Genomic DNA, 14904 nt, shown 5'->3' with positions numbered 1-14904 from the left:
AGGTGGGGGAAAAAAATCTGTAGTGCGTTAGCCACATTCATTTAAGCCGACTCCACTTACAGGCGCGCACACACACAGGCACACACACACGCACACACATACACAAAGTCACACACACACGCAGACATCCAACACTTGCAACACTCCCTCAGAAACACACAGCCCGGCAGCTTCTGAGGCTGGGTGGTTCTGAAGGAAGCCCCACGTGGGAGACAGCAACCCCGTGGAAAACAGGGGGCTATACCTAGAAATCAAAGTGGGGCAAGTTTCAAAAAGACTCACCCTTACAACGACTAGGCAGGCCGGAGGCATCCTGCAGATCCTTTAGGATCCTTAGAGATTTCGTGGTTTAGTCCTGGGGCTCTGCCTTACGTTTCTTCAGGCTCGTTCACATCTGCCCTCTCCTAGGATCGTCGGACTATCCTGTGGATCCCACGGAGAAGACAGGCGAGAGTCCACCGCCTTCGCACCTCCACGGTGGTCTCCTTCCCAGCTAAGTCGCACAGATTTGTCGTTAGGCAACAGTGGCATTCATCGTGATGCTAGCCAGAGCTCACAGCTCAGGCCTGGTGCCCTGAAACTAGCGCATGCGCATTAGCGAGGCAGGCCGGAGCACCGGACTGTCAGAGCTGTCAGCCTGCCCAAGCAGAAGAAAATGGTACAGGCAGAGCCGGCCTGGTATCGGGAAAAAGGCTGCTTGACATAACCCACTGCGGGACCCTAAAAGTCTTGACCTTAGGGACCCATCGGGTCGTCTCCGTTGTCGGGTCCCGCTGGACGAGGAGGCGTTTCAAGAGTGTGAGTTGGTCGCTGGAAACTGCTCTTCTGACACCCTTCCTGAAAGAGGCTGTTTGCAGGAATCAGGTCCCATGGGGATTGGAATATAGTCTGGTGAGTTGTTGAGGGGTCTTTGGGTGATGGAATCTAAACTGAGACCCCAGAGGCAGGTGTCAGCAAAAGATGGCCGGGCCCTTGGCCTCACTGCGTTACTTCATCCCGGGCCTCGCAGAGGATCTCTACGAAAGGCAGAAACCATGACAAATGCAAGTCCAAGGTGGAGCAGTGTTCTCACACCTCGAACTGGCCTCTCATGGCTGCAGATGAGGTTGAGACATTGTCTCAGAAGTTGTCTGTGGTGATTGAAAGCCTGAAAAGGGTGCCCAGCAGTGCTGTTGACGGGCACTGTTGACCCTCCATGAAAGCCAACAAAAATCAAGGCTCGCCTGAGAGAGCGAGCTGACTTGTGCTGGAGTCCAAGCAATGTTCAAAGATTCCTGTCAGAAAACCCAAAACGCTCCTGCAAAGTGCAAACAACCTCAGCCCCAAAAGGAGACCACGACCCACAACCTGGAGGGCAGCCTGCCTACCTGAAGTCCCTTTAGCTGCCTGAAATCCCTGGCAGCCAAAAGATTTATGGCGAGAGGCAGTCCCATCTAGCAACAGCCCAATGAAAGAACCTCTCCACAATGAGAAAGGACCTGCCGATGAAATGAAACAGAGCCTAGATTATCAGGCAAAAGCCAGCCATGGCTGCCTGCTACTCATCCTATAGTAATCATGCAGCCCTTCAATAGAAGTGGGAGAACGAGAATTTCCTTGTTGGCAAATGTAATGGGAATTTATGGTTGTAAAAGTATAACAGCTGCCAGTCATTAAAACGTGACAGCGTTTAGAAGAAAACACTCATGTAATGGATTCCCATGAGGATCGTCCTCTGTGAAGTGGGAAACATTTAGTGTGTAAGACGTTGAGCCAGCCCCAGGAAACCCTAGGCCGACAAGGAACACGGAAGTCAGCAAAAGAAGAGGCAAGTGCGGTGGCCACATCCCACCCAGCATCAACCCATCACACTTCCATTTGGCTCTAGGTATGAAAGCCCCCAAATCGGGAGTTTGCCAGGATGGCCTCAGTTTGCACTCCAAATGTTCCCTGCACCTTGGAATACTCCTACCTGAACACCAGGCCATGGGTGTACTGTTTGTGCAATTAAGGTATTGAGGGGATGCAGTTGGAAGCACCTTCATCTGTCTTCACCTTTCTTTGCAGGTAAAGGTGTGGGACCTCATCCACCCCACAACAGATTGTGTTCTCTCCCCTATCTGACCATATTGCTGCTCACACTCTCTGTCCCTGAATGAAATCTGAAGATGATGGAGAAGTGCCCCCTCACGACGGGAAGTACCTGCTAGGCTGGGAACCGAATTTGATGTAAATTCAAGGGGCCCCGCGGACAGAACTGCTAGTGTCTTTCCCTGACTTGGAAGCAAGACAGTAAAACACTGGGAGATGTCCTTTCTTGGGTGTGGTGTGTTCCTGTTCTTTCTAGAAACACGGCTTTTTTTTTTTTTTTTTTGCAGTGGAGGTGATTTTGACCCAGGCCGGTCTCAGCCAGACTCCCAATTCACTGCGGATTCATGATCCACAGAAAGATAAAGAACACCGAGCCGCGCAGACCAAGCAGAGCCACACAGACAGGACAACAAAAAGTTGGGAGACTTAAAAAAAAGAAGCGCTGCAGTGCATTAGCCACATTCCTTTAAGTCGACTACACTTACAGGCACACACACACACACACACACACACACACACAGCCACACACACACGCAGACTTCCAACACTCATAACACCCCCACAGAACACACAGACCGGTAGCTTCTGAGGCTGCATGTTTCTGAAGGAAGCCCCACCTAAGACAGAGCAACCCTGAGGAACACAGGTGGGCTGTATCTAAAAATCACAGTGGGGAAAGTTTCAAAAAGACTCACCCCTACAACGACTAGACAGGCCTGAGACATCCTGCAGATCCTTTTGGATCCTTAGGGATTTCGCGGTTTATTCCTGGGGCTCTGCTTGACGTTTCTTCAGGCTGGCTCACGTCTACCCTCTCCTAGGATCATGGGACTATCCCGTGGATCCCATAGAGAAGATAGGCGAGAGTCCACCCCCTAGGCACCCTCCACAAAGGTCTCTGTCTCCGCCAAGCTGCAGGGATTTGTCGCTAGGTGACGGTGGCATTCATTGCGACGCTAGCCAGAATTTACAGCTCAGGTCTGGTGCCCTGAGACTAGCGCATGCGCATTAGCGAGGCAGTCTCGGGCGCCCAGATGTCAGAGCTGTCAGCCTGCTTAAGCGGAGGAAAATGGTACAGGCAGAGCTGGCCTGGTATCAGGAAAAAGGCTGCCTATGATAACCCACTGCAGGACCCTACAAGTCTCGACCTTAGGGACCCCTCGGGCCGTCTCCGTGGTCGGGTCCCACGGGAGAAGGAGGCATTTCGAGAGTGTGAGTTGGTCTCTGGAAACTGCTTTTCTGACTCCCTTCCCGAAAGAGGCTGCGTTCAGGAATCGGGTCCCATGGGGATTGGAATATAGTCTGGTGAGCTGTTGAGGGGTCTTTGGGTGATGAACTCATACCTGAGACCCCAGAGGCGGGTGTCAGCGAAAGATGGCCGGGCCTTTGATCTCATTGCCTCCCTTCATCCTGGGCCTCGCAGGGGCTCTCTGGGAAAGGCAGGAACTATGGCAAAGGCAAGTCCAAGGTGTAGCAGTGTTCTCACACCTTGAACTGGCCTCTCACAGGTGCAGAGGAGGTTGAGACATTGTCTCAGAGGCCGTCTGTGGCGATTGCAAGCAGGAAAAGGGTGTCCAGCAGTGCTGTTGAGGGGCACTGTTGATCCCCCATTAAAACAAAGGAAAATCAAGGTTCGCATGAGAGAACCAGCTGAGTTGTGCTGGAGTCCAAGCAACATTCAAGGATTCCTGTCAGAGGACCCAAAAGTCTCCTGCAAAGTGCAAACAACCTCAGGCACCACAACGAGATCATAATACACAACCTGGAGCACAGCCTGCCTACTCGAAGTCCCTTTGATCCCTGAAATCCCCAGCAGCCAATAGAACTGTGGCGAGAGGCAGTCCCACCCAGCAACAGCCCAATGAAACAGCCTCTCCGCTATGAGAAAGGAAGTGCAGGTGAAATGAAACAGAGCCTAGATTACCAGGCAAAAGCCAGCCACGGCTGCCTGCTTTCCATCCTATAGGAATCATGCAGCCCTCCAATAGGAGTAGGAGAACAAGAGTTTCCTTTTTGGAGGATATGGTGACAATGCTTTGTGATGTGTGGATTGATTATATAGAGTTAAACCTTTGTTTTGATTCGGAAGGTTGGATACGCTCTTTTGAAATGTCCCCTCATTTGGAATGTCCCCTCATAGATTTGTACAATCTTTTGAAATGTCCCCTCATTTGAAATGTCCCCTCATAATTTTGTACTATCTATGAGGGAACATTTCAAAATTTTTTGAGGCATATAGTGAAAAACTGAATATCCTGGGATAAAAACTACAAAGAAGCTATGTATGAAAATGCTTTCTGATGTCTGATCTCATCTCAGAGTTAAACCTTTCCTGAGATTCAGCAGGTCAGAAACACTTTCTTTCTAGAATCTATGAAGGGACATTTTTGAGAAAATTGAGGCCTATAGTAAAAAACTGATTATCTTGTGATAAAAACTAGAAACAAGACTTCAGTGAAATGATTTGTGACTTCTTGATTCATCTTATGAAGCTAAATCTTTGTTTTGATTCAGCAGTTTTAAAGACTTTTTTTGTAGAATCTGTGAAGGGACATTTGGCGGCCCTTTGATACCCATTGAGAAAAACAGAATATCCCCTGATAAAAACTTCATGCAAGCTATCTGTCAAAAGGCTTTAGAATGTGTGCATTTATCTCACAGAGTTAATCTTTGTCTTGATTCAGCAGGTTGGAAGCACGTTTTTTGCAGAACCTAAGAAGAGACATTTCAAAGCACATTGAGGCCTATAGTGAAAAACCGAAAATCCCGTGATAAAAACTACAAACAAGCTATCTGTGAAAATGCTTTCTGACGTGTGAAATTATGTCACACACTTAAAGATTTGTTTTAATTCAGTAGTTTGGAAACACTCTTTTTGTAGGATCTACGAGGGGACATTTCAGAGCCCATGCAGTCCTATAGTGAAATAACGAATATCCCATGGTAAAAACTAGAAACAAGCTATCTGTGAAAATGCTTTAGGATTTGTGGGCTCATCTCAAAGAGTTAAACCTTTGTTTTGATTCAGCAGGTTGGAAACACTCCTTTTGTAGAATCTACGAATAAACTTTGTGGAACCCATTGAGGCATATAGTGAAAAACAAAATATTCTGCGATAAAAACTAAAAGCTTGCTATCTGTGAATATGCTTTGTGACGTTTGGATTCATCTTACAAAGGTAAAACTTTCTTTTGATTGAATAAGTTAAAAACACTCATTTTGTAGAATCTGCAAAGGAAAGTTTCAGAGCCCATTGAAGCCTATACTAAAAAACCAAATATTTCACGATATAAAGTAGAAACAAGCAATCAGTGAAAACACTTTGCTGTGTGTGAATTCATCTCACAGAGTTAAACTTTTTTTTTTTTTTTTAGTAGGTTGGAAAAACTCTTTCTGTAGAATCTGCGAAGGGACATTTTAAAGCCCATTGAGGCGTATAGTGAAAAACTGTATATCCTGTGATAGAAATTAGAAACAAGCTATCAGTGAAAATGTTTTGCAACGTGTGGATCTATCTCACAGAGTTAAACCTTTGTTTTGTTTCAACAGGTTGCAAACACTTTAATTGTGGAAACTATGAAGAGGCTTTTCGTAGCTCATTAAGGCCTATAGTGAAAAATTGATTATCCCACGATAAAAACTAGAAACCCTATTTGTAAAAATGCTTTGCAATGTGTAGATTCATCTCACAGAGTGAAACTTTTGTTTTCACTCAGCAGGTTGGAAACTCGTTTTTCGTAGAATTTCAGAAAAGTTATTTGGAAGCCCATTGAGGCCTATAGTGAAAAACTGAATATTTGCAATAAAAAACTAAAAGGAAGCTTTTTGTGAAAATGCTTTGTGATCTGTGGATTCATCTCACAGTGTTAAACCTTTCTTCTGATTCAGCAGATTGTTAACACTTTTTTTTGTAGAATCTAGGAAAACACGTTTCGGAGCCCATTGAGGCCTATAGTGAAAAACAGAATATCTCGTGATAAAAACTAGAAGCAAGTGATCTGTGAGAAAACTTTGTGATATTTGGATTTATCTGACAGAGTTAAACCTTTGCTGTGATTCTGCAAGTTGGATACACTCTTTTTGTACAGTCTACGAAGGTACATAGACCCATTGAGAAGTATAGTGAAAAAACAAACGTTCATCAACAAAAACTAAAAAGAAACTATGTCTGAAAATGCTTTGCAATGTGTGATTTCATCTCACAGAGCTAAACCTCTCTTTTATTCAGCAGATTGTGAACACTTTTTCTATAGAATATACAAAGGGACATTTCACACCCATTGATGCCTATAGTAATAAACCAAATATTTTGTGATAGAAACAATAAAAAATCTATCTCTGAATATGCTTTGCCATGTGTGGATTCATCTCACAGAGTTAAACCTTTGTTATTATTCAGCAGGTTGGAAACAATTTTTTTGGAGAATCTAAGAAGGGACATTTTGGAGGTCATTGAGACCTGTAGTGAAAAACCGAATATCCCGTGGTAAAAACTAGAAACAAGCCATCTGTGAAAATGTTTTACATTGTGTGGATTCATCTCGCAGAGTTAAACCTTTTTTCTGATTCAGCAGATTGAAAACTTTCCTTTTGTAGATTCAACAAAGAAACATTTCAGAGCCCATTGACAAACCGAACATCACACAATAAAAACTAAAAACAAGCTATCTGTGAAAATACCTTGCAATGTGTGGATTTATCTCACAGAATTACACCTTTGTTTTGATTCAGCTCTTTGGATACACTCTTTTTCTACAATCTACAAAAAGAGTTTTAGAAGCCTGTTGAAGCCTACAGAGAAAAGCTGAATGTCCCACTGTAACAATAACAAATAACTATGTCTGAAAATTATTTGCGATGTGTGATTCCATCTCACAGAGTTACACCTTTTTGTGATTCAGCACATTGATGAACAACCCATTATCCCATGATAAAAACTAGAAACAGGCTCTAAGTAAAAATTTTTTGCAATGTGTGGATTCATCTCATAGATTGAATCCTTTGTCTTGATTCAGCAGATTGGAAAATATCTTTTTGTAAAATCTATGAAGGGATATTTTGAAGCCTATTGAGGCCCATAGTGAAACACTGATTATCCTGCAATAAAAAGTAGAAACAATCTATCTTTGAAAATGCTTTGCAATATGTGGATTCATCTCACAGAGTTAAACCTTTGTATTTATTCGACAGGTTAAAAAATACTTTTTAAAATAGAATATACAAAGGACATTTCATACCCATTGATGCCTATAGTAAAAAACTGAATATTTTGCAATAAAAATAATAAAAATTCTATCTCTGAAAATGCTTTACAATGTGTGGATTCATCTCACAGAGTTAAATCTTTGTTTTAATTAAGCAGGTTGGAAACAGTCTCTTTGTAGAATCTAAGAAAGGACATTTTGGAGCCCATTAGGGCCAATAGTGAAAAACCAAATATCCCACAATAAAAACTAGAAAAAACCTACCTGTGAAAATGCTTTGTGATGTTTGGATTCATCTGATAGAGTTAAACCTTTGTATTTATCCAGCACATTGGAAACAGTCTTTTTGTACCATCTCTGTGGGACATTTCAGAGGCCATTGAGGCCTACAGTGAAAAATCGAATATCCCACTAAAGAAACTAGAAACAACCTATCAGTAAAAATTCTTTGCCATGTGTATATTTATCTCACAGAGTTAATCCTTTGTCTTGATTCAGCAGGTTGGAAACACTCTTCTTGTAGAATCTGCAAGGGTACATTTTGGAGCCAATTTTGGTCTATAGTGAAAAACCAAATATCCTGCAATAAAAACTAGAAACAAGCTATCTTTGAAATTGCTTTGTGATGTGTCAATACTTCTCACAGAGTTAAACATTTGTTTTGATTTACCAGGTTGGAAACACTCTTTTTATAGAATCTATGAAGGGACATGTTAGAGTCCATTAAGGCCAAGAGTAAAACACTGAATATCCCACGATAAAAACTAGAAACTATGAAAACGCTTTGAGATGTGTGAATTCATCTCAAAAAGATAAACCTTTGTTTTGATTCAGCAGGACGGAATCACTCTTTTTGTCCCTTTGTCTACAGAGGGACATTTCAGAACCCATTGAAGCCTACAGTGAAAAACTAAATATCCCACAATAAAAACTAGAAACAAGCTATCTGTAAAAATGCTTTGCCATGCAGGGATTCATCTCTCAGACTTAAGCATTTGTTTTGATTGAGCAGAATAAAAAGACTGTTTTTGTAGTATCTACAAAAGGACATTTCGGAGCCCGTGGACGAGTATAGCAAAAAATCAAATATCCCGCAATGTAAAATAGAGAAAAGCTATCTGTGAAAACGCTTTGAAATGTGTGCATTCATTTTACAGAGTTAAACCTTTGTTTTGATTCAGCAGGTTGGAAACTCTTTTTGTAGAATCTATGAAGTGATATTTCGGAGCCCATGGAGAAGTATATGGAAAAAGTAAATATCCTTTGATGAAAAGGAGAAAGAAGCTATTTGTGAAAATGGTTTGGGATGTGTGGATCCATCTCACAGAGTTAAACCCTTGTTTTGATTCAGCAGGCTGGAAACACTCTTTTTGTAGATTCTATGAAAGGACATTCCAAAGCTAATTGAGACCTATAGTGAAATCTTGACTATCCCACGATGAAGACTAGAAATAAGCTATCTGTCAAAAGATCTTGGATGTGTGGAATAATCTCTTATAGTTAAATCTTTGTTTTTATTCAGCAGGTTGGAAACATTCTTTTTGTAGAATATACCAAGAAACATCTTGGAGCCCATGGATGAATATATTGAAACATTGAATATCTTGCAATAAAAACTACAAAAAAGCTATGTGTAAAAATGCTTTTTGTTGTGTGGATTCATCTTACAGAGTTAAACACTTATTTTGATTCAGCAGGTTGGAAACACCCTTTTTGTAGAATGTGCTAAGGGCCATATCAGAGCCCATTGAGGCCTACAGTGAAAGACCGAATACCCTGCCATGAAAACTAGAAACAAGCTATCTGTGAAAATGCTTTGCATTGTGTGGATTCATCTCACAGAGTTAAACCTTTTTTTCAGTGAGCAGGTTAAAAAAAACTGTTTTTGTATAATCTATGAATAAATATTTAAAAGCCTATTGAAGCCTGCATTGAAAAACAAAATATGTGGAGATAAAAACTAGAAACAAGCTGTTAAAATGCTTTGCAATGTATGGATTCATATCACAGAATTAAAACTTTGTTTTGATTAAGCAAGTTGTAAACAGTCTGTTTGTAGAATCTACAGGACATTTTGGTACACATTGAGGCCTATAGTAAAAGCTGAATATCCCATATCAAAAACGAGAAACAAGTTATCTGTGAAAATCCTTTGTGATGTGTGGATTCAACTCATAGAGGTAAAACTTTGTTTTGATTTAGCCGATAGGAAACACTCTTTCTGTAGAATCTATAAAGGGACATTTCAGAGCCCATAGAGAAATAAATGGAAAAAGTGAATATTCTTTGATAAAAAGTAGGAACAAGCTATCTGTGAAAATGCTTTGGGATTTGTGAATCCATCTCAAAGAGTTAAATTTTTATTTTGATTCAGCAGACTGGAAACACTCTGTTTGTAGATTATATGAAAAGACATTACAAAGCTTATTTAGGCCTATGGTGAAAAGCTGAATATCCCCTGCTGAAACTAGAAACAGGCTATCGATCAAAAGATATTGTGATGTGTGGAATCATCTCTCAGAGTTAAACAGTTGCTTTTATTCAGCAGGTTGGAAACACTTTTTGTGGAATATACGAAGAGACATTTCAGAACCCATAAATGAGCATATTGAAACACTGAATATAATATCCTGCAATAAAAACTAAAAACAAGCTACCTCTGAAAATGCTTTGCATTGTGTGGATTCATCTCACAGAGTTAAATATTTATTTTGATTCAGCAGGTTGGAAACACTCTATTTGTAGAATCAACTAAAGGCCATTTTGGAGCCCATTTGGGCCTACAGTGAAAGAACAAATATCCTGCAATAAAAACTAGAAACAAGCTATCTGTGAAAATGCTTTGTGATGTGTGGATTCATCTCACAGAGTTAAACCTTTGTTTTAATTCAGTAGGTTAAAAAAAATCTCTTTTTGTAGAATCTACAAAGAAACATTTCAAAGCCCATTGAAGCTTGCAGTGAAAAACAAAATATGTGGAGATAAAAACTGGAAACAAGCTATCCATCAAAATACTTTGTGATGTGTGGATTCATATTACAGAATTAAAACTTTGTTTTGATTAAGCAGGTTGTAAACAGTCTGTTTGCAGAATCTACGACAAGACATTTTGGTGCACATTGAGGCCTATAGTAAAAATTGAATATCTGCATTAAAAATGAGAAACAAGCTATCTGTGATAATGCTTTGAAATGTGTGGATTCAACTCACAGAGGTAAACCCTTGTTTTGATTTAGCATTTAGGAAATGCTCTTTTTTGTAGAATCTATGAAGGGACATTTCGGAGCCCATGGAGAAGTAAATAGAAAAATCGAATATCCTTTGATAAATAGTAGAAACAAGCTATCTATGAAAATGCTTTGAGATGTGTGGATCCATCTCACGAGTTAAATGTTTGTTTTGATTCAGAAGGCTGGAAATGCTATTTTTGTAGATTATACAAAAGGACATTACAAAGTTCAGTGAGGCCTATAGTGAAAAGCTAAATATCCCGCAATGAAAACTAGAAACAGGCTATCTGTAAAAAGGTCCTGTGATGTGTGGAATCATCTCTCAGAGTTAAATCTTTGTTTTTATTCAGCAGATTGGAAACACTCTTTTTGTAGAATATACAATGGGACATTTTGGAGCCCATAAACAAGTACATTGAAACACAAATATCCTGCAATAAAAATTAAAGACAAGCTACTTCTGAAAATGTTTGCATTGTGTGGATTAATCTCACAGAGTTAAATATTCTTTTTCATTCAGCAGATTGGAAATACTCTCTTTGTAGAATCTACTAAAGGCCATTTTGAAGCCCATTTAGGCCTACAGTGAAAGACCAAATATCCCATGATAAAGACTAGAAACAAGCTATCTGTGAAAATGTTTTGTGATGTGTGGATTCATCTCACAAAGTTAAACCTTCATTTTAATCCAGCAGTTTGGAAAACTCTTTTTGTAGAATCTATGAAGAAACATTTTAATGCACATTGAAGCCAATAGTGAAAAAAATGTGGAAATAAAAACTAGAAACATGCTATCTGTGAAAATGCTTTAGAATGTGTTAATTCATATCACAGAGTTAAACCTTTGTTTTGATTAAGCAGGTTGGGAACTGTCTGTTTGTAGAACCTACGAGAAGATATTTTGCTGCACATTAAGGCCTACAGTGAAAAACCAAATATTTCACAATAAAAATGAGAAACAAGCGATCTGTGGAAATGCTTTCCAATGTGTGGATTCATCTCATGGAGTAAAACCTTTGTTTTGATTCAGCACATGGAAAGCACTCCTTTTGTACAATCTACAAGGGGACATTTGGGAACCTATTGAGGTCCATACTGGAAAACCAAATATCCCATGGTAAAAGCTAGAAACAAGCTATTTGTAAAAATGCTTTGCAATGTGTGGATGCATCTCACAGATTTAAAGCTCTGTTTTGTCAGCAGATTGGAAACACTCTTTTTGTAGAATCTACGAAAGGAAATTTGGGAATCCACAAAGGCCAATATTGAAAAACTGAATATCTGGTGACAAAAACTAGAAAAAAGCTATCTGTGAAAATGCTTTGCAATGTGTCAATTCACATCACAGAGTTAAACCTTTATCTTGATTCAGCAGGTTGGAAACAGTTTTTTTGTAGAACCTAAGAAGGCACATTCAGAGAACATTGAGCCCTACAGTTAAAAACTTTATATCTCAAGATAAAAACTAGAAACAAGCTATATATGAGAATGCTTTGTGATGTGTGGATTCAACTCACAGAGTTAAGCCTTTGTTTTGATTCAGCCAGTTGGAAATATTTTTTGTAGAATCTATGAAGGGACATTTCAGATCCCATGAAGAAGCATATGAAAAAAACCAACATCCTGTGATAAAAACTAGAAACAAGGTATTTGTGAAAATTCTTTGAGATCTGTGGATTCACCTCACAGAGCTAAACCCTTGTTTTGATTCAGCAGGCAAAAATCTCTCTTTTTGTAGGCCTGAATGGACATTTTGGAGCCCAGTGTGGCCTGTAGTGGAAAACTGAATACCCACGATAAAAACCAGAACCAAGCTATCTATGAAAATTCTTTATGATGTGTCTTTTCATGTCACAAAGTTAAAACTTTATTTTGATTAATCATGTTGAAAGCACTTGTTTTTGTAGAATCTATGAGGGGATATTTGAGAGCCTATTGAGGTCTGCAGTGAAAAACCAAGCCAAATATCCAGTGATAAATACTAGAAACATACTATACGTGAAAACGCTTTGTGATGTGTGGACTCATCTCACAGAATTAAACCTTTGCTTTGAGTAAGCAGGTTTGAAGCACTCTTCTTGTAGAAATCATGAAGGTACATTTTAAAGCCCATTGAGGCCTATAGTCAAAAACTGATTATTCTGCAATAAAAACTTGAAACAAGCTGTCAGTGAAAATGCTTTGTGATGTGTGGATTTCTATCTCAGAGTTATATATTTGTTTTGATTCAGCCAGTTGGAAACACTGTTTTCATAGAATCTATGAAGGGACATTTCAGAGCCCTTTGAGGCCTATATTAAAAAACCAAATATCCCACAATTAAACCTAGAAACAACCTATCTGTAAAAGTGTCTTGCGAAGTTTGGAATGATCTCTCAGAATTAAACCTTTGGTTTGATTCTGCAGGCTGGAAACACTCTTTTTGTAGAATCTATATAGGGATTTTTCAGATCTCAATGTGGCCTCAAATGAAAAACAGATTATCCCATGGAAAAACTAAAAAGAATCCTTCTGTGAAAATGCTTTATGATGTGTGCACACATCTCACAGAGTTAAACCTTTGTTTTTATACAGCAAATTGGAAACTTTTTTTTAGAATCTACAAAGGAACACTTAGGGGCCTATTGAGGCCTCTAGTGGGAAACCAAATATCCCGTGATAAAAACTAGAAACAAGCCATCTGTGAAAATGTTTGTGATGTGCAGATGTTTCTCCCAGAGTTAAGCCTATATTTATATACAGCAGGTGGAAAACATTCTTTTTGCAGAATCTAAAAGACGACATTTCCGAGCTCTCTGTGGCCTATAGTAAAAAACAAAATATCCCCCTATAAAAACTAGAACAAACAATCTGTGAAAATGCTTTATGATGTGTAGATCTATCTCATACAGTTAAAACCTTGTTTTGATTCAGCAGGTTGGAAATACTTTTTTGTAGAATCTACAAAGGGAAATTTTGGAACCCATTGGGCCTATAGTGAATAATCAAATATCACACAATAAAAACTAGAAAAAAACTATCAGTGAAAATGTTTTGTGATGTGTGGATTTACCTCACAGAGTTAAACCTCTGTTTGTATTCAGCACGTTGAAAACCCTCATTTTGTAGAATCTACAAAGGGACATTTCGGAGACCTTTGAGGCCTATAGTCAAAAACAGAATATCTCATGATAAAAACTAGAAATAATCTATGTCTGAAAATGGTTTGCAATGTGTAGATTCATCATACAGAGTTAAAACTTTATTTTTATATGGCATTTTGGAAACACTGTTTTAGTAGAATCTAAGAGGGAACAATTCTGAGCTAGTGAGGCCTATGGTAAAAAAAATGAATATCTCGTGATAAAAACTTGAAACAAGCTATCTGTGAAATTGCTTTGTGATGTGTGGATTCAACTCAAAGAGTTGAACTGTTGCTTTGATTCAGCAGATTAGAAAAATTCTTTTTGTAGAATCTTTGAGGGGCATTTCTGAGCCCACTGAGGCTTACACTTAAAAACTGAATATTCCATGATAAAAACGAGAAAAAATGATATTTGTGAAAATGCTTTGCAGTAGGTGGATTCACCTCACAACATTAAAACTTTTTTTTTATTCAGAAGGTTGGAAACTCTTTTTTTGTGCAATCTATGAAGAGACATTTTAAAGCTGATTAAGGCTTACAGTGAAAAACCAAATATCCCATGATAAATCTATGTGAAGCTGTCTCTGAAAATGCTTTGCAATGTGTGATTTAATCTCACAGAGTTAAATCTTTCTTTTGATTCAGGGGTTGGAAACATTCTTTGTGTAGAATCTTCAATAAAACATTTCAGAGCAAATTGAGGCCTACAGTGATAAACTGAATATCCAGCAATAAAAGCTAAAAACAAGCTATCTTTTAAAAATGCTTTGCAAATGTAGATTCATCTTACGAAGTTAAATTTTCTTTTGCTTCATTAGCTTGGAATCTCAGTGTTTGTAGAATCTATGAGGGGACAATTCAAAGACAATATTGTCCTGTAGAGGAAAACCAATATCCTGCAATAAAAACTAGAAACAAGCCTCTGTGAAAATGCTTTGCGATGTGTGGATTCATCTCAAAAAGTTAAACTTTGTTTTGATTCAGCAGGTCAAATTTGTACAATCTACAGAGGGATGTTTCAAAGCCCATTGAGCCTTAGCAAAAAACTAAACATCCTGTGGTAAAAACTAGAAACAAGCTATCTGTGAATATGCTTGGTGATGTGTGAGTTTATCCCACAGAAGTAAACCTTTGTTTTCATACTGCAGGTATGAAAAACTCTTTTACTTGAATCTAAAAGAATAAATTTCTGAGGACTTTGAGTCTTGTAGTGTAAAATCAAATATTCCATGATAAAAACTAGAAATAAGCTATCTGTGAAGATGCTTTGCAATGT

The 14904-nt window shown here is 39.0% G+C and overlaps 1 protein-coding gene across 3 annotated transcripts in view; it reads right to left on the bottom strand.

The window, feature by feature from the left end:
* Nucleotides 1–2985, bottom strand: part of LOC129016777 (protein FAM27L-like) — a 36574-nt gene extending 33589 nt beyond the window's left edge. The window contains exons 1-2 of one of the 3 annotated variants that reach the window (XR_008494951.2): nucleotides 2766–2945; nucleotides 283–1016 (exon numbers count right to left, since the gene is read on the bottom strand). The gene's annotated coding sequence lies outside the window, so the exon portion shown is untranslated. Of the gene's footprint in view, nucleotides 1–282; nucleotides 1017–2765 lie in introns of those variants that run through there. The other 2 variants (XM_054456503.2, XM_054456501.2) reach the window with 2 other exon arrangements.
* Between the last annotated feature and the right edge of the window lie 11919 nt (nucleotides 2986–14904).

This window comes from Pongo pygmaeus, chromosome 19, assembly GCF_028885625.2.
Source record: "Pongo pygmaeus isolate AG05252 chromosome 19, NHGRI_mPonPyg2-v2.0_pri, whole genome shotgun sequence".
NCBI lineage: Eukaryota > Metazoa > Chordata > Mammalia > Primates > Hominidae > Pongo > Pongo pygmaeus.
This window is presented reverse-complemented; position numbering and strand designations above follow the sequence as displayed.